This window comes from Chaetodon auriga, chromosome 9 (genome assembly GCF_051107435.1).
Source record: "Chaetodon auriga isolate fChaAug3 chromosome 9, fChaAug3.hap1, whole genome shotgun sequence".
Lineage (NCBI taxonomy): Eukaryota > Metazoa > Chordata > Actinopteri > Chaetodontiformes > Chaetodontidae > Chaetodon > Chaetodon auriga.
The window spans coordinates 16,973,214-16,991,750 of NC_135082.1; the positions used below are offsets into that span (position 1 = coordinate 16,973,214).

General features: G+C 42.9%; 1 protein-coding gene across 2 annotated transcripts in view; it reads left to right on the forward strand.

The window, feature by feature from the left end:
* Window positions 1–1,103: 1,103 nt before the first annotated feature.
* mid2 (midline 2) overlaps window positions 1,104–18,537 on the forward strand; it is a 142,757-nt gene continuing 125,323 nt past the window's right edge. The window contains exon 1 of one of the 2 annotated variants that reach the window (XM_076738651.1): window positions 1,104–1,579. The gene's annotated coding sequence lies outside the window, so the exon portion shown is untranslated. The remainder of the gene's footprint in view (window positions 1,580–18,537) is intronic. The other variant, XM_076738648.1, reaches the window with a different exon arrangement.

The following is an 18,537-nucleotide window of genomic DNA, read 5'->3' on the forward strand; positions in this document are numbered from 1 at the left end:
CTCAGCAAGCAAGTTTCTCTCTGTCTGTCTGCTGGTCTACAGTGTGTCTGTTAGAGCTAGTCAGCCACAAACACGTCTAATAAGAGCCGTCTAACCTGCAGGGGATTTCTGCTGACTTATGTTTTGCTGTCACAGAGAAAAAACACAGTTGGAAAGCAGAGAATAGAACTCCTGACGTCTGTCCTGCAGAAATGGACCGACAGAGTTACATCAAGGGACAGGAGAGGAGGTGCCATGTCGGTAAATGCAATGTTGGGGGTCATGTGCCCCCAAAACACCAGCTTAAAATGTCTCTTTGTAGCGACCAAAACTGTCAGTGTCTGCTCCCAACAGAAGAGCGTGAGACTGAAAAGCAAAATGAAGAAACAGCATTCAAACCACCGATTTTTTTTCTCTTTTCAAAGTATTTTCAATGTTTAAATGGAGACACACAGCCACAGTAAGCCGGATGGTAGCTGGGAATCAACACAGCCTTTATTTCAACTGATTGTTTTTAAAGCTCCTATTTCTCTGGAACATCAAATATTTATGACTAAATGAACAACAATCAAAGCTAAAGTTTGGGAAAATCATCCGAGCCACATTCGGGTATTATTTTTAAAGGATTTAACAGGAAAAATCAGGTTTTGTGTTTTATCAGGACAGATGTACATGCAGATCCATCAGATGTATTCTGATTGGTGCATGGACATATGTGATATCACCTTTCTACATATTTAATGTATTAATATAATTAATGTTCTCTGTTCATGTAGGAGCCTGTCACTCATAGTAAGGAGCAGAGGTGCTTAGAGGGCCCTTAAAGATGCTAAAATTGATATATGATATATGTGTGACGGTTTTTCTTGCGTTTGTTTGTATATTGTTTCAATATATGTAAAGTTTATTGTGATTTTATTTGAATTTTGGCCAAAAAAAAAAAAAATGTTGCCAATGTTTCCTCCTTTCTGTAATAATTGTCTCAAATGTTGGGGTTAGTATAGTTTTATCACCACCACAAGTTTTAGCACATTTCATTTATTACCCTTTGATAAACGGTATTTTCACATTGAGATCTTGCCTGTAGAGCATCTTCAGGACAGCGACACCGCGAGGCCACAGGGGATGGAGGGCGGGTGGAGGAGGAGTATGGGTGCGCACAGATCGGGTTTGTTGCACGGGCACTGGAGCAGCGGTGTAACCGATCCCAGCTGCTGCCGTGGGGGAATGAGAGCTATTCCCGTCCCCCGTGGGTTGGTCACGTGTCCTTGGGGAGCGTTCAGATTGGGGACCGCGTCGGGAGAGAGGGGGAGCGCACCGGAGCGCACAGCCGAGTTGGACAGCAACATCTTAAACACGCGTTAATGATCCGGCGGCGAAATCAAGCAGATCAGTTTTGTTTTGGGGCGTTGTCATATACACTCCACAACGGTGTGTGATCCACAGATCTGTCAGGCGCTGACACAGTGTGTGTGATCCCTCAGCCACTGAGTCGTCAAAACTTCTGCGCTTACCAACTGAGATCTCTACTGCGAGCGTCACGTTGTTGCAGCCACTGCTACAAGTCGACATACACAAGGAGCTGTCACGGCGGACCGAGGTAGGCTGTGCTTCTTTCCTGTGGTTTTTCAAGGAATAGACAGATTAACGCGCACTCCATTGGCCACATAAAAACACTGCTAGTTTGCGCGCTGTGCAAGGCTGCTCGGCGCGAGGAGGCACGGGATGCTGGGCTGCCATGAGATAATCAACCGTGTCAGCTGTTGACGAGTGCATGGAAGCTTTTCTCCTTTCACAGAAACATGAAAACAATCAGTGTGTGACTGATCTGGCGATTTGGAAACGCGGGAGAGCAAAGGTGCCCTCTCAAATCTGTTATGTGGTGCGTCAGCATTACATCATGGACTTAATATTTACGTATTTATCTTCAATTCAGAACAGCCAATAAATGCACCATCAGAGCTGTTGAAGAGTGCTGAAACTAACTATGAGATTGACAGTTTAGCTTCTCTTAGCTGCTGTGTGGATGATGCTGCCATGAGGGTGTTTTTTCTGAGTGGGCTCTTTTCATGGCATGTGGGTGATGTTGAGGCTCGCTGAAAGTATTTTCACGTTTCCTGCAACCATCAGTTCCATCATGGTGTTGTAGTACTATATGGATGATAGAGATTGACCTGAACTGACTCCATGCCAACCACGCCCCTGATGCCAGCCTGTAGGTGCAGAGCATTTTGCTTGAAGACTACAAAGACATTTATTTATTTATTCTAGATATGATGTTAAAAAAAAACAAAAAACAAAAAACTCATTAACAAACAGAATAGGCTCCCACACAGTCTACACAGAGATGTCACATCATTCTGTGGCTCTCAAGGAGTGTTGGTAATGTTATTGTGGAGACAGTGCTGCAGGTGAGGCACTGTGGCTGTGGAGTGTAAAATGTCAGTTTCACATCAATAATGCAGGATACCAAAACAAAAGGGAGCAAGAAAGCGGGGTCCAGTGTTGGCCCCTGCCTGCTCCTGCCTCCAAATGTGCCTTCTGACTCTGCTGAATAACCATAATCCTGCATTAATCCTAATGTACAACGTGCCAATAAGCAGTGATATTCTATCAGATTCATGCTGACCAGCGGTGAAACCACGTTGGATGCACTACTATACTTTGTAAAACTGGTGGTTCTTCCATCTTACAGACAATGATTTATTTTCCCGCTCTCTCCCTCTCTGTCATGCTCTTGTTAATGCGCGATCACTGTGGTTAATGAGACAGGTCTCAGCGCATGGGGCCCGACCCTCTTGGAGACAGCGCTGCTAGTTGGGTGAATACAGCTGACACCCTCATTCATCATGCATCTACAGGGTGCTGCCTGCACTCACAGTCTGCCCATGCTGCCTCTCGCTCTCTCTCTCTCTCTCCCCTCACTTGCACCCCTCGATGGTAATCATTAAGACATTATAATGACAAGAGCAGTGGCTTTTTCCCGGGAAAAGACAGGGCGTCAGCTTCTACGTGCTGGGATGATTATAGCTGGGACAGAGGGGTTGGTATTCTGTTTTGATGTCGCAGCTGTGATGATTTCCAGGAATCGATGTAAACACCTCCTGTACAGTGGTACTGTACACCTGGTTGACTGCAGCCTGAAGCAAGTGTTTATGTCTCTGCCAGCAGATTGTGGATTTGTTGCTCCTGCAAACCAAAAACAGGTCAACCAAGTGTTTTTAAGGAGGAACTGAAGACTTCACTTTGGAGCAATTTCAAGAGTGCATTTCTGTTTTGCTGTTTTTCCACACATTTACAACCATTAAATCAAATTAAAACTAATCAAGCTGGATACTCTCTTGATGCTGTGGCTTCTCTTAAGTATCTTACCTGAAGCACTAACTCTCATTAGGATTGGGCCAAAAGTATAAATCTCACTGCTGGCATGCCTTAGCAAAGCCAGCGTGCAGTATTAAAAAGTTATTAGCTGACCCACAAACAGGGAAACTTCACACCCATGCATAATTAGTGCACTCTTGATTAGTATGTGTCAGCTTGGTCGTAATATTACAATATCCCTTTGCCTCCTTTTAGATCTACTCTATTAAACATTGATGGGTAAGTTGTAGAGATCATTTACTGTCTGATGAAAACATGAAATATCTTAATCCCGGTTTTGCTTCGACTGCCTGGCACAACAAAATTAATCCCTGAAACGTATTGGTCATGTTCTTTGTTTTGCTCGAGGAGGCGCTCTGTTCATTTCAGCGGCTTTACCCTCACAGATCAGTTAGCCAGAAAGGACAGCCATCGCTGGGATGTTTTTATTCAGGGCTGTCTGTCAACATTTGATGCCAGTGTGAGTCTGAATGAGGGATTTCTCTAAGAGCCAGCCTCTTGGCTTTCACAGGGAGCCTCTTGAAACAGCAGGGAGGCTTGGCATGTTGTTTCAGCTTTGCTAAAGTTGGGTGAGGAATAAATCTCCAGCTTCCTGTGAGGAAAAAAAAAAAAAAAAAAAGCCTGTTGTGAAACTTGGATGTTTGGGTCTGATTGGTTTTGTTTAGATAGGCGCAGTGGCAGTGCAAACATGATGTATTGGCAGGTGATGTTAACTGAAAAGTGGCAGCAGGATTGTGTCAAATCATTAAGGGAAGTGGCCAAAAAGTTACAGTTCTTCTCAGCAGAATCTTGGTTGTCGCCATATCAATATGTGCAGGTGTGAAAACCCACTTTGCGTCTCCACAGACATTGTGGTTGCATGTCTCTGGCGCTGAATGTGTTTTTACTTTTGAAGAATGCAAGTTAGTAACAGTACACAAAGCATGCTTTGAACTTTTCAAGGCTAACCCCCTGCTTCATGTTGCGCCTCAACGTGCACTTCTTACATCAGATTATGTAGGCAAGACGCCAGGAAAATACAAGTTTCTTCTGAACTTCTTATGTCTCCTCTCACCATTTTGCTGTTATGCGCATGAGAAACATACATGTCAAGCATGCAAACAGGTTAGAGGCGAAAGAGGGGAGAACACTGTGTGCATATAGAAAACTGGAAACTGGATGCAAAATCTTTTTAGTCATTTTTAACAATCAGATGTGTCAACACTGAAGGGAAATATATTTGTTTAACTTAAAAATACATAAAGCAACTAATAGAGTAGGCTTATAGAAACTGGACAAACGATCAAAATCACCTTATAGTGACTTATTTATCATCTATTATTATAGTCTTCCATTGCATTTTGGGAGATGGGAATGAAAAAAAAAAAGCTGTCTTTCCCCTAAACATTACGGTGTAACATGTAGCATTACAGAGTTTAAGTTCTCAATTGATTAAACATAAAAGCATCACAAAGATTAAAATGAAAGCATCAACATGCATGAGGGGTCCTGCCCACCCATCACTGACCGGGCTGGGAACGCTGATACTGAGTATTTACCAATATGTCTACTTCTGACATTAAAATGATGCCGGGGATGTTCGAAAACACACCTTGAAGCATGAAATCCAGAATGTGGGATGTGCGCAACTTGCAATCACATGCTCCAGCTGGCCTTTTGCCACTGAACACAACACATCCGGAGTTGTAATTTCCACCTTCTCCACCGTGTCATCCTGGAAAGTCACTGTGCTAGTTAGATAGCTCGCTCCCTCGGTAATAAGCTACATAACGCAAACTAGCTACCCCTCTGAACCCCCCCATTTTAAAAAACATTTCTCCTTCTGCATGAATCTCATAGGTGACCTATTTTGACCATGCTGCATTAAAACATGGATCAAAATAAAAACACCAAAAGCCAAATTCTGTTCTTGTCTTTACCAAACAAAAGACACATTTCAACAGCTGTCCTACACCACCACCGGTTATTTCAACCCGGCTGTGTTTATGCATGCATGTGCCAACTACATTCATGCCTGCTCACATCTGTGGACCCCTGTGCGAGTGTGGGTGTGTGTCTGTAGATAGGTTTCTGATCCAAAAGATTGAAATTATGACAGTGTGACAGAATAACCTCGGGGTAGGCTCGATGCGACCGACTCCGCATTGAACAGCTCCACACGTATCCGTGCCAGCACGACGGCAGCAACACATCACAGCCTCCAGTCGGCATCGCAGTAGTTTGCCTTGCCACTCATCGGGGGTTTAATATTCAATTATGAGGGTCCTCCAGATCAAGCTGCGTTGGATGGCTTGTGGAAGAGCCCTGCTGATTGATGAGTGGGCATCTTAGCTAAACAGGCTCACAGTTTGCCCCTTAAGGAGGAAGAAACGAGGCAGATGGCTTGTGGGGGTGTTTTAACTGACGTGGCCAGAGTTTCCTGTACTTTTGCCTTATTAATGGTATACACAGTAACAGGAGCATGACAGCGAATCCGCTTAAGTCAGATCAAGCTTTAAGTGAAAAGGATTATAATTCAACACTTCTTATATTTTTTTTATATGAGCGTGTGATTCTCTCCAAAATCATGAACCGTTTTCCCTCGTCGTTCCCTTTGAAGTAATTAAAAAAAATGTAAATGTATGTACAGTTTGTGTAGGAATTGAAGCATCAAGGGGCCAAATGTGTCCTTTCAAAATGCCTGCAGCAGGCTAATAAGACAGAGTCATCCCTCTGCCTTTTAGTTTGCTGCTGTGACAGTCTGTCAAACTGTCACATCCAGCTGAGTCCAGAGAAGTGCAGGTCTTACAGTGTTGTGCTGACAAACAGCAAGCAGACAGACATAGAGGCTGAGAGTGAGACAACCGGTTCAGCATTTGCTCGGGAACAGTGTGGGGAGAGCTGATTCGCCTCTGTCATCGTGGCAGATAAGATTCCTCAGCAGGTATTTGGACCTCGCTGGTGGGCTGCTTTTTGGCTGAAAGCTGGACCAAGCTGTCAGTCAGATTAGTGCTATGAGCCATTGGTGGGTGGGAGTGCAGTCCTATCCTCTGGGGGGGGGACAGCCGTTAGAAAGATCTACAAATCCCCCAACACTGAGCATGCACACACTGACACACAAGCGCGCGCACACACACATGCACGCGCAACCCCCACCGAAGAATGAAGGGACGAGATCAAGCCAGGTCACGGGAGGCGCTTTTCAAATGAATTCCTCCTTCAGAAGACCGCTGCCTCCTCCGTGCCCTTCATGCACATGTGCGTGCATTTACCCTGGAACACACACACACACCCACACACTCAGACATCCTGTCCCCTCCTCCTAAGAGGGACAGCAAAAACACTGACAAATGGTTGGCTGTCCAGTGTTTATGGGTCATTGATTCTAACTGCAGTTGGTGTGTACAGCAGTGTGTTTCTGCTTCTATAGGAAAATACATTACAGCACAATGTGAGCTATTAATGCTGTTTATTGACGCTGTATCAAAAGTTACAACGTGCATCCCCAACACAGCACTGGAGCCGCACTCAGGCTGCAACTGACAAGTCTCTTTATAAGCGACGAATTTCGTAGCGCCCCAGGTGATGTCATCATTCGTCTTTAAGAAATAAAACTATTAATTGAACATCGAAATAGGTACCAAATTATCTTCAGTTCACTCAGCTCCAGATCGCACTAGTTCTATTTTAATTTGCAGTCTTTCAGTCCAACAACCAATGACAAAATCTTTGCAGTGATGATGTTCATGAACACACCATTAAGTCTGTATTTTCAATTATCTGATCTTTGCTAAATGCTAGCCTCTCACCTCCACATTATCAAATACATGTGAATATATGGTCCAAAAATGGATTCCTACCCGTATGTCATAAAAATAGATTTCCATATTTATAGATCTGATGTATTGACAAACATTTGATGATTAATTCCCAATACATAGTAGCATATTAGAGATGAAATATTGAACTTATTTTCTGCATTTTTTCATATGCTCCACACATTTACCATATATGTCTAAATGCAAAAGTGTTTTCATATATATATTTGTATTATTTAGAGTTAGAATCAACAGTATCAACAGTATGTGAAAGTTCATAGTGGTAGCTTTTCTTTTTGTCTTGGTTTCTGTTGTCTCCGCTCACAGAACCAGCTGAACGACACACTGTCAAGCCCCATGATATTATCGCCCTCACTCCCCTGGAGTAATTTTATTAGGGGCAGATTGCATGACCGAGGCGACACGTCCTGCATTTATAGCAGGGAGGGTGACGCTCCGAGTAACTGAGTGATCCAACAACACAGTTCACGGCAGCATGTGAAAAATTTAATCTATGTAACTCGTGCACATGTACAGGAATTTTCCGGGTTTTTTTTTTTTTTGTGTGTGTGTGTGTGTGTGTGTGTGTGTGTGTGTGAGACTCAGCTCCACTTTCAAACTCATATATTTCAGTTGGAAGCATCTTTCAACTATTTATGTCCTCATCTTCAAAATGAAGCTTGCCTTGAAACATTTCAGGTGGCGGTGACAGTTGGGTTAGCTTTGGCACCAACACTGCTTGGTTAGTTTTACAAAAACATTTTGGTTTTGGTTAAAATAACTGCTTCCTTAAAAAAAGACGACTGTTGGTTTCACCCACGTTTCCTGTGTGAAAGTCCTGCGTTTGACCCATCCATTCAACGTCTTCCTCTTTATGCCACATTCCCCCTTATCAGTTTGAATGTTGTGCTGGGTGTACTGGAAAAAAACGAGTACATGAACATCCATGTTCATGTGCTTGAATCTACATGTTGAATTTGGGCTGGATCCAAAGCAGGGGGCAGAGATGTTGACTGACGCTGTGATGCTCAGCGAGGACCCGCTCGAAATAATCCTGAACTAAACTGTGTTTATTCGCAAGAGGAAAACAGCCAGTGGCCATTCTTACCATAAATACCCTGTGGCCTTTAGCTGTGTATTAAAGAAATGAAAAGGTTTCTTTCCCAGCGGCTTCTGTACCTGGTTGTTGCTTTGACTTAATTCTAAGATATGCAGCTTATCCACTCTTGAGAAATGCCGGGGTTTTGCAGCCGAATGTCCTTTCACAGCTTTAGATTTTAATGTTCCAGAGTGAGTTTAGGCATTTTTCTTCTGACACTGAACATAAAACAAACCTCCAGTACGCCCTGCTTGGATTAATCTTAATCCAATTTTTACACCCCGCCTGTGCTTAAGCCTGTCCAGAGAGCATAACCATCACATTTGTGTGGCGTGATGTATTTTAAGATAATGTGTAAGGCTTGAACTGTGTATTTGTCCTGCATCAGTGGAGACATGATGATGATTGTCTCCAGAGTTATTTATTTAAACTGCCCCATGAGAGCAGTCCTCTCTTCTCTTCATATGCAGCGATACATAAGCACCGGATGATCGCATGCTCTAATAGCGGCTTTCTGCAGAGGTTGTAGTAGTTGGGGTGGGAGCCGAATCGAAGATGACAGTGACCTCCGGTTGTCCTCTGTCACCACTTGTTCTGTCACAGCAGGGAAGGAGGAGGCAGAGCAAACGTGAGATCTTCTTTACTTAATTGGCTGTGATAAATTACTCCTGACCTCTCACTGTCTGGCTGACCTCTGCTGCCAAACTGCAATGTAAGGATTTCCACATACATGCATAAGCACACTCAATTCCCCTTCCTCCTCCTCCTCCTCCTCCCCTCTGCCTCTCCTGCTTACTGTGTACCTCTCTTTCTTATTCAGATTCATTCCGCACACACACACACACACACACACACACACACACACACACACACACACACACACACACTCGCATGCACACAAACATGATCTAAATCTTCCCTTTGTAGTTTCTAATCATCTCCCTAGCAGCCCCTATCCTTTCTCCACGCACCGCTGCCAGTCTGTAGCCAGATTATCTGTTACGTGTCCTCTGCTGTGTTGATAGGAATGTTAATTATTAGGTTTACGGAGAGAAGGAACAATTTGTCACAAGCATACGGTGCTAAATGAGAAGGTCACGTATGTTTTTTCCAGTGACCCGCACTAATTGCTTCACCTCATCGTCAGCCAATTCAGCTGCCAGAACAGCTGACCGACCGATCATCCATCTCATTTAGCTGGCACTCTTCTGAGCCTCCGGAGGCGAAGGCGGCTCTAATCAACACGTCTTGTAAATTTACATTAATGAATAATGGCCGGCGTTCTATGGTTTCAGTGAAAATTGAGCCGTAAGTAAGGTGATAAACTGGGCTGTTATGTGCCATATAATTGCAATCCGCTATCTGAGTTCTCTGCCTGCATTCCACGTAATCAAATCACTTGCATAATTATAGCTGCATGGATGCATTTGGAGGGACTCTAATTTCACATTCCACATTCACCGCTTTGTAATTTTGAGATGTAAAGATGCCTGGTTAGTGAAGTTGTGTCATCGACTTCATAAATCAGATTGTGTTATATTCTTACATGTTTCCCGCACCTTGTATTCACGGATTTTAAGGCAGTAGCGAGTGAAACTATTGAGGAATATTGCTTCACGTAGACCATTTGGCATGGCGTGACTTACTGACAGAAATAACTTTTACTGGAGCCTCCTTGCCTAACCTGATGTGACATCTTATCACAGTGATTGCCAAGCCAAACCTGAGAGTGCTGAAAGCTTTAATGCTGAGCTGTGGGATCGTATGATCAAGTCAGATACAGTAACTCCATAAAACTCAATAGGACTCAAGTGCTGTAAATTAGATTATCGCTTTTATTTTAAGACTGTGCTGTGACCCCGAGATTAAGGAGTTGATCAAAAAATAAGTTGCGGAGAAGCAGGTGAAAAGTCCAGATGGAAGAAAAGTTTCTTGCTCAGTATTGGATATGAAAGTTTGATCCGTGTTTAAAGCTTTCAAAGTCTGATTGACTGCTCTAAATCAAAGGTGACAGTGCTTTAGAAACAGAGGCTCTTGTGGACTCACTGCCCGGGTCAGCTGTGATCATACAAGCAGGCTTTGAATCAGCTCTCCTGCTCTCAGAGGCTGGACGAGCTCCAGCATTCTCTTCCTCCACCACCACCACCACCACCACCATTTGGGTTTTTCACACACAAAATAAAGACTGTTGCATCATTGCTTTTTCAGCTCCCATGGTTAAATTCCTCGACTGATGAGAGAGGAAACATATCCTCAGAAAGCCCTCGCAAAAGCAAGCTCGCGTAACCCGGCTAAGCATCCTGGGAAAATGCAGGCAGCCCACACCCCCACACCACCTCATCACCACCACCACCACCACCGCCCCCCCTCCGGTATTCTGCAGCAGGGTCGAGGATGTGATCTGAGATAAAGAAAAACACTTTCATTCTTGCTGTTTGTTTGTGTGTTTGGTTATCTTGAAAATGCCATACACCCCTCTGAATGTGGCAGGGTGTTGTCTGTCTTTCATATGTGCTGAAATACAAATCTATGGCGTCGGTGATTGTGTTTGAATGGGTCGAGATAATGAAGCGGAGCCTTTATGTTCAAATTTTATCACGGCACCGCTGCCTGTGTGACTACATAATCTCACCCTTTACACATTCTCGTCTGAGTTGAGAGACCCGGGCGGATTGGTTAAAGGCTGTTTTCCTTGTGATACTCTTTGATATCCATATAGATTTTACGCATTCCCGTTCATCTCATCTCCTGCAGGCAGCGGGATGAAAAAGCTCCTGTTTTTTTTTTTTGGCTTCAAGCGGTTTGAACTGAATTTTTCTAAGACACTTTTATTTTGTGGACAAAGACATTTTCGATGAAACATTGCATCAGCATCTGACACATTTGTGCTTCTTTGACTGCCACATTACTCTGATACTTGATGTTAATCTCTAATGTATTTATCCATATATTCCTAATCATCAACTAAAAAGAGAATAAAACTCTACAAATCCCCCGTAACAGTCACAGAATATTGGATTGGGTGTCCGAACGACACACTCGCTCTTACAAGCCCAGTGTTCACATGCTGTACGCCTGGAGCAGCTCTTCAGCTCTTTGTCATTTGCACTAAAAAATATGGTTCATGAATAGCGCTGCGACAAATAATTGTCTTCATTATTGATTAATATGTTCATTAATGCCAGATTAGCATATGAGTAGCTGGAACCAGCGTATGTTTGACCATTTTTGCTTGAGAAATCACTTCAATGATTAATCAGTTTGTTAACTCAGTGTTTCAGCACAGGTGCAGCTTTTTCTCATAAATATATTGAACAAATACTAAAAGGAAGTACTTACCGTCCTAGTCTGTATTGATCTCTCGTAACATAATTTTCGCTATTTGCTGTTTCATTTGTGAGAAACCCAATTTTTCTTTTATCATCACTTACGGAGCGCCATTAAATAAGAACAACCCAAAGACACCAAACAATGTTCAGGTTCCACACAGAATGTAAACAGGTGGGCATCAGCAGGTGTTCCTCTATCACTGTATCAAGCCATCAGCTCCTCTGGACAGGGAACCTCCTCAGAAGAGGAGCGGACAGCATATCGAGCCTGAGCTTCTCTTGTCTTTCCCTTGGGATCTTGTCTGTGCCTCTGTGGAGCCTGGCATACAGTATCTAGCCCCGCACTGCCTTGTAATTAGATCCTCACTGCTTTGAATTAAACTGTGGTCCAGAGGCGGCACGATCTATCTGCCCCCTCAGTGAGTGCTGCTGGTACATTTCTCACAGAGGCTTTGTCTTTAAAGCCATGCTCCCTGTCTTTTCCCACTGGTCATATATATATCTATCTGGTCGAGAGCTTGATGAAAATATTGATACCGCTCTTAACTGTTTGCTAAATATGAAGCTACTGACAGCAGTCGCTTTGCTTATCGTAGCAAGACTGGGAAGAGGGGGAGACAGCTTGCTAAGAAAGCTCAGCTGATATATCTTGTTTGTGTAATCTGTGCAAAAACTTACATGTAAAAACAGCAACAAATGTCAGTTTTATTGGGAGTTGTGTGCCTGAATGTTTCTTTGACTTTATGCTCTGGCTTTTGTTCAGATGAGGACAAAAGTTTTCCAGATGCTGGAAGGTGGATTTTGTAATCTTTGGACAGAACCAGGCTAGCTGTGTCCATCTGTTTCTATTCTTTATGCTAAGCTAAGCTAACCGTCTCCCAGCTGTAGTTTCAGATGTATCATACATATTTGATAGCTTTATCCATCCTCTCATCTTACCCTCAGCAAGAAAGTGAATCGGCACGTCTTGTCTAATTAGTCCTTTTAGAGGATTGGCCATCTATGGAGAATCAAGCTTTCTCTGGGTAGAGGAGACATTTGGATTTTGATCTTAAGGTTAAACTTATCAGCCACAGAGGAGGATTTGTAACAGTGACCATGTCGGGGCCTGAAATTTGCCTAAATGAATTAATTAGGAAAAAATAATTAACTAAAACTGCTCACATCAAAGAGAACAGGACCTCAAAGGGGGCATGGTTAATTCCCTTTGCTAGGCAACTGTCCAATAGCTTTAGATAGCTAATAGGTAACAATGGGGATAACACTGCTGAAAAAAAAAAAAAAAAAAAAAAAAAAAAAAAAAGGTACCAGGAGAGAATAAGCAGCTTTTCTGCTCCTGAGGAAGAGGATGGGGAGCTCTTTCTCAAAGTCACATACTCTGTGTAGCTCAAACTAGAATTGCTCAATTAATCTTATGCCTCGTGTGTGTGTGTGTGTGTGTGTGTGTGTGTGTGTGTGTGTGACCTTGTAGGAGCGTGCAGTCGTTACTTCAACAGCCAATAACTGCCCAAGTAACAATAGACTGAATATGGAAAACTCAACAACGCTGTTTTTCTCCAACAGAATGTGTAAAAAACAAAGCTTATGTATGTATAACCTACACAGCAGCTGAAGGATGGGGGGGGGGGCTCGTACGCTGTGCAGATTGTGAAGCTCCCTGAGGCAGATTTCTGATTCTGGCCATGTAAATGAAGCTGACTTGACTTATCTAGTGAGAGAGAATGAGGTCTCGACAGTGCTTATTACGTGCATTTGGGTGCTTTTATTATAAAACGGACAGTGTGTCTTTCCTGGGAACACACTGGTGAAATGAGTCCATTATTGCAAAGGGCTTAACAGAGCTTGAACCTTCATTACTTATCAAGGTGAATCGACCTGAATGGATCACAGCAGATTCCCCTCCTGGTGTTTGCCTCTCCTGTAATAGCTCGCAGTTGTTCGCAGCCTCCCTTGGCATGTGAAATTTCAATGTAGTATTCAGATAATGTTTTTGCACACGTCCACACCAGCCTCTTTTTGAAGCATGTGTTTGCCTCAGTTTCTCGCAGTGGCAGAATGAAATATCCCCCCGGTGTGCCGAGTTGCTTTTCTTCTTGAATTAGGGTACAGTTTTTATGTTTACCAATCACTGCCAACCCACAAGAGATGCAGACCTATTCTCTATCTCTCACACTGAAGTCTGCTGACAAGGGGGATGCTAATAATTAATGACATTTTTTGAAATCTCTTTCAAGATGCTCTAGGAAACTGCACAACGGGGAAAAGGAAGAACATGAAATGGCTCGGAGCTTGCAGCAAAAACACAAATTCAGCCAGAGAATCAAATGGGAGGGTTTTTCTGCTGGAGAATCAAATTGGAGGGTTTATTCCATTAAAAACATCTCTGTGACCCATTTTGGGTTCTGGCTCATGATTGAAGAGACACCAGTATGAAAAGGGGCTTTGTGTCGAAAAAAGAAATCCATGAAAGATGTTATTGCATGAAAAGGTAGCGACACAAAATCTGATTGAAATAATTCAAACATCTCACTCAAAAGAAATGCAGACAAATTTGCTTTTTTTCTGGTGAAAACCAGGAATCCCACCGAACCCTCCAATACGACGAGGCTAATGTTACAGCTGATATTGGTATGAATAGATGCCCATTGGATAGCCACATTATCTTTAAGCATTCAAGGACAGTTATTAAAATCAAGTCTATAAGGAAGTGAGAGGTTTTATACCAGAAAAGATCAGAGACAGTGCAGGTCACAGACAGAGTGCCCTTAATTTAGCTGAAAACAGTCCAGCCATCAAAGTCATTTAAATCCTGAAGGGACTGATGAAGTAGAGTGGAGTAGACACTGGAGAGTGACGCAGCCTGGAGGACAGCGGAGAGATGAAACAGATGGAGGGACAAGCAGACGAGGGACGACACTGATAAGAGGGGCGGGGGGGGGTCGAGTAAGGGACAGTTTGGTACGCAGTGGGTGACCCCCATAAGCCTAATGTCCTCAGCAGCAATTACACTGTGTACACACACACACACACACACACACACATGCAAAGCTGTGGCCTTTGTCCTCTGAAGTAGAGGCCTGGTTCATAATGGATCTGGCAGGACGTGGCTCCTGCCGGCCGGAGTATATTGAATTTCAGCAGCTCCTGCAGCGCTGCCACTCAGCGCCGCAGTGGAATAGAGCAGAAGGTGGCCCATTTTATCGCTTTCTCCGCTCTATCAGGACAATGTGTTTTCTTTTGGGTGACACGTTTATGTCGCTCTGCTGTTTACTGTGCACGACAGACTGCAACAAACCTGTGTGGGCATGCATGTGTGATTGCAGCATCAGAGGCTCTATTTTGATGCACGGCTGACGGGAACACTTGTCATTGTGAGGGAAATCTTTTAACGATTAGGAAAATCTGACACTGCCATGTCCAAATGTCACTGGAAATTAAGTTTTCATGGTATGGAGTGTAGTTGGAAACCTTTCCACAGTCTCATGATGATTTGATTGGGGAGGGAGTTGAATTTTTTTTCTGTATATGTGAAACGCTCCTTAAATAATGACTAAACAGCATCCATAAGAAAACAGTATTAACCTGCAAGAGACAGACTGTAGGTCAGCTGCTTTCTTTTGCCCGTTGATTCCATCATCCTGCATGCGTCTGGTTTCTGAAAGTTTCTGCTGCTCTTTAAACATGTGAAGGCATCTGTATTTTATGAGATGAAGTACAACTAATGCGATTACACATCTTCCTACTTTTTCTAGGATTCCATTTAACCAATGCCCAGAACTAATCGCAATAAATTATCAGTGTAATTATCACACACAGATCAAATGACGGGACGTAATTGCTGTCATAATGAGTCAGTTTACGACTTGATAAGTCATTATGTAATGAATCACTTTACTAATATGTTGTTGTTAATTATTTGTGTGGATGTGTAGTTAATCTCTTGGGAGAGCCATCGATGGCGCTCCCTCTTTAAAGTCATTACAGCGGCTCTAACCCCTATCTGTTCTCCGGTCATTATTTTACCACATAATGTTTATACTGGTCCATTCTTCATGCATTTGTCTGCCCTCACAAAGCCGGAGAGTTCTTGTGTAGGAGTGGGGAAAATATAGAAGAACACCCTCTGCAGACTTTTAACAGGAATAGCTCCCATTAAAAATAAATGAGCGTATTTTAAGTCCGTTTCTGGAATGTGTTGCATGAAAAGGCTTCACTTTAGAAACGGCCTTCTGTCTGTAGCATAATCGCAGCCCGAATCTCATGTGTGTTTGTGTGTGTTTTTCCACGGGACACTAGATGGCACTATGGATATGTAATCCCTGAGAAATCTGAGCGCCCCTCTCACCCTCTCTCTCACTCACACACACAAAATCACAATGATTTTGTTTAGTCATGTATAAAGAGGACAATTAGAAAGCATTTTCTCATGTGTTTTATAGAGGGAAATTAGAATCTGGAACCATCTGTCTGTGTTTGCGGGTGTTTGTGGGTGTTTGTGTGGTCGTGTTTTTATGTCCATGTTTTTGTTTCCAATCTGGCACCTGATTTCTGTATTTGATTTACTCTCTAATGTACTGAATGTAACTGCAGGTTGCAGGTTTAGCTCTGTAAGAAGTCATCATGTGATGCTTTAATTATTCATTCTCTCAGAAACACCTGCTCTTTTATTAAATGTGTGAGTTCAGCAGCTTTGCACATTTTACAAATGAATGTTTTACCTGTGTGTGTGTGTGAGTGCTAGGTCTTCATAACACTCTGGGGACAAAATCTGTGTGCTTGTGTTTGCCTGCTCTCGATCCCTTTAAGCAGATTGTTCCTCAGCTAAAGGCTGTGCCTCATAAACATGCATTTTGTGTCATGCACTTAATCTGCTTCATGTCTGGGATTAGCCTTCCCATCCACAGAGAGGATGCCCTCTCCTCTCCTCCCCTCTCCTCTCCTCTCCTATCCTCCCCTCTCCTCTCCTCTCCTCATCCTATTTCCTCTCCGTGTGTCTCCTGTCTCTGCCTCCCCTGTGTTTTCTTCTCTTCTTTTACATATAAATCTCACTTTCTTCCCCAGCGCTGTCCTCATCTATTACCCCCTCTCCTCCTCTATTTTGCCTCTGTCCCCTCCTGCTCTCCTCTGCTCTCTCTCCCATATGGTTCCCCTCAGTAATAATCAATGCAATCCAGCAGGCCCTGCCTTGATGCAGCTGTAAGCATTCTGAGCTTCAATATATTAAAAGAAAAAAAGGTGTCCGGCCAAATTGTTAAATGCACCGAAAAATCAGTTGTGCTGGAATATGATAAAAAGCGAATCTTTGAGAGGCTCATGGGATATTTTTCCAATACTAAACACTGACTCATGGCTACAAGCATTTCCTCAGCAAGCTTGGCTTTGGTACTATACAAGATTTGATTGCATGAAAATCGCACCACCTGCAGTGTGTTTCAGTCAAATTTCAAACAGTGTAACCTTCACCTTCTGTTTGAGCGATCAGAGTTTTTCATCAGACAGCAAAAACTGAAAGGGAACATCGATCAAGGCCACGACTGGGCAAGAAGCATGCTATCCTTTTGCTAATGATCTGATTGCTGTCCTGTTGTATCCTCTTGATGACGTGTGTAGAGACTACATGTTTGGTGGAGTCAATGAGATATGGGTAATGTAGCGCGGTCTGTTTTCACCCTAAGATCATTATGATATCTATAACCAGTCTGGTAATCGTGCTAGTAAACTAGTGTCTGCATTGGTCTAGCCAAAAGTGGCATCAGCTATCAGAAAAAATGTGTAATTTGATATAATATGCATTGAAATATCATGTAAGTGGCAACATATGATTATATGATAAGACATCATGTCAGCTGTGGGTAGGGCTGGACCAAATGTTGGGTTTTTTTGGTTTTTTTTACATGCAAAGCTTATATTGAGTTTTTCAAATGAAGCTTTGAATGTCTGTTTTATGGCATCATCACACAAAAAAACTATTAGAAACCCTAAAAAAAAGTGATTAATCGGACTAAATGAGTCAGTCCTTTTTCATTCAATCAACTATAATGAAATAAATGCCTATAGATGCATGTAAATATATAGTACTTGTATGCCTGTACAGCATTTAGAGCTCTGATACGGCTGATTCTCTGTACTGCACCACTCTATATTCTTGCTGAATGTCCCGCCCATAGTGCTATCTGATTAGTTACACATCACGCGTAACAGCCTATCAACACTGAAGGTTACTGTACTACAGACAGGCAAAGGAACACGTTTGCAGACTGGAGCTGCTCCGGTGAGCGAGCGCAGCTGTGTTTCATAGGTAAGGCGGCAGATATATAGATATAGCTGAAGTTACAAAAACACCACAATCTGGTGTTCTGTCGAATTCAGAATTCAAATGTCAACGCTGTGAATGAAGTTTCAAAGCTTCAAACTATTCGGCTGCATGGCTGCACTTTCTGTTAAATAAGTAATAAAGCCAAATTGTTTGTTGGCATTGTTGGAAGTTAGGAGTGTTGGAAGCTTCAACCCTGCAAACTTCATAAAACACTTAAATATCATGCAAAGGGACGTGACAAACGTATTTATGCAGGACCAACGTTGTTTGAAGGAACGTTAGAAATTTCCTCCAGACGGCAACAAAACTGATAACAGAAGAAATTGTGGGATTTATTATGGATGACCAAACCTTTTCCATGGTTGAAACTGTTGTGTTTCAACTCTTAATTGAACATCTCAAGCCTCGCTTCACGCTGCCAAACCAACAGGGAACGGCTGGCTCACATCTGTTCGCTCTAGTTAACGGATTCCTTTCAAAACACTTGGAAAATGTTGGTGAATTTAACATCTGACATATGGATCTCCAACATGCTTCCTGTGACATTCCCATGCCTGACAGCATCCCGCCTGTATTGCAGTAAGCGACTATCCTGGATAAATATGCTTTGCCTTTAACTTTTCAATTGTCTGTAAT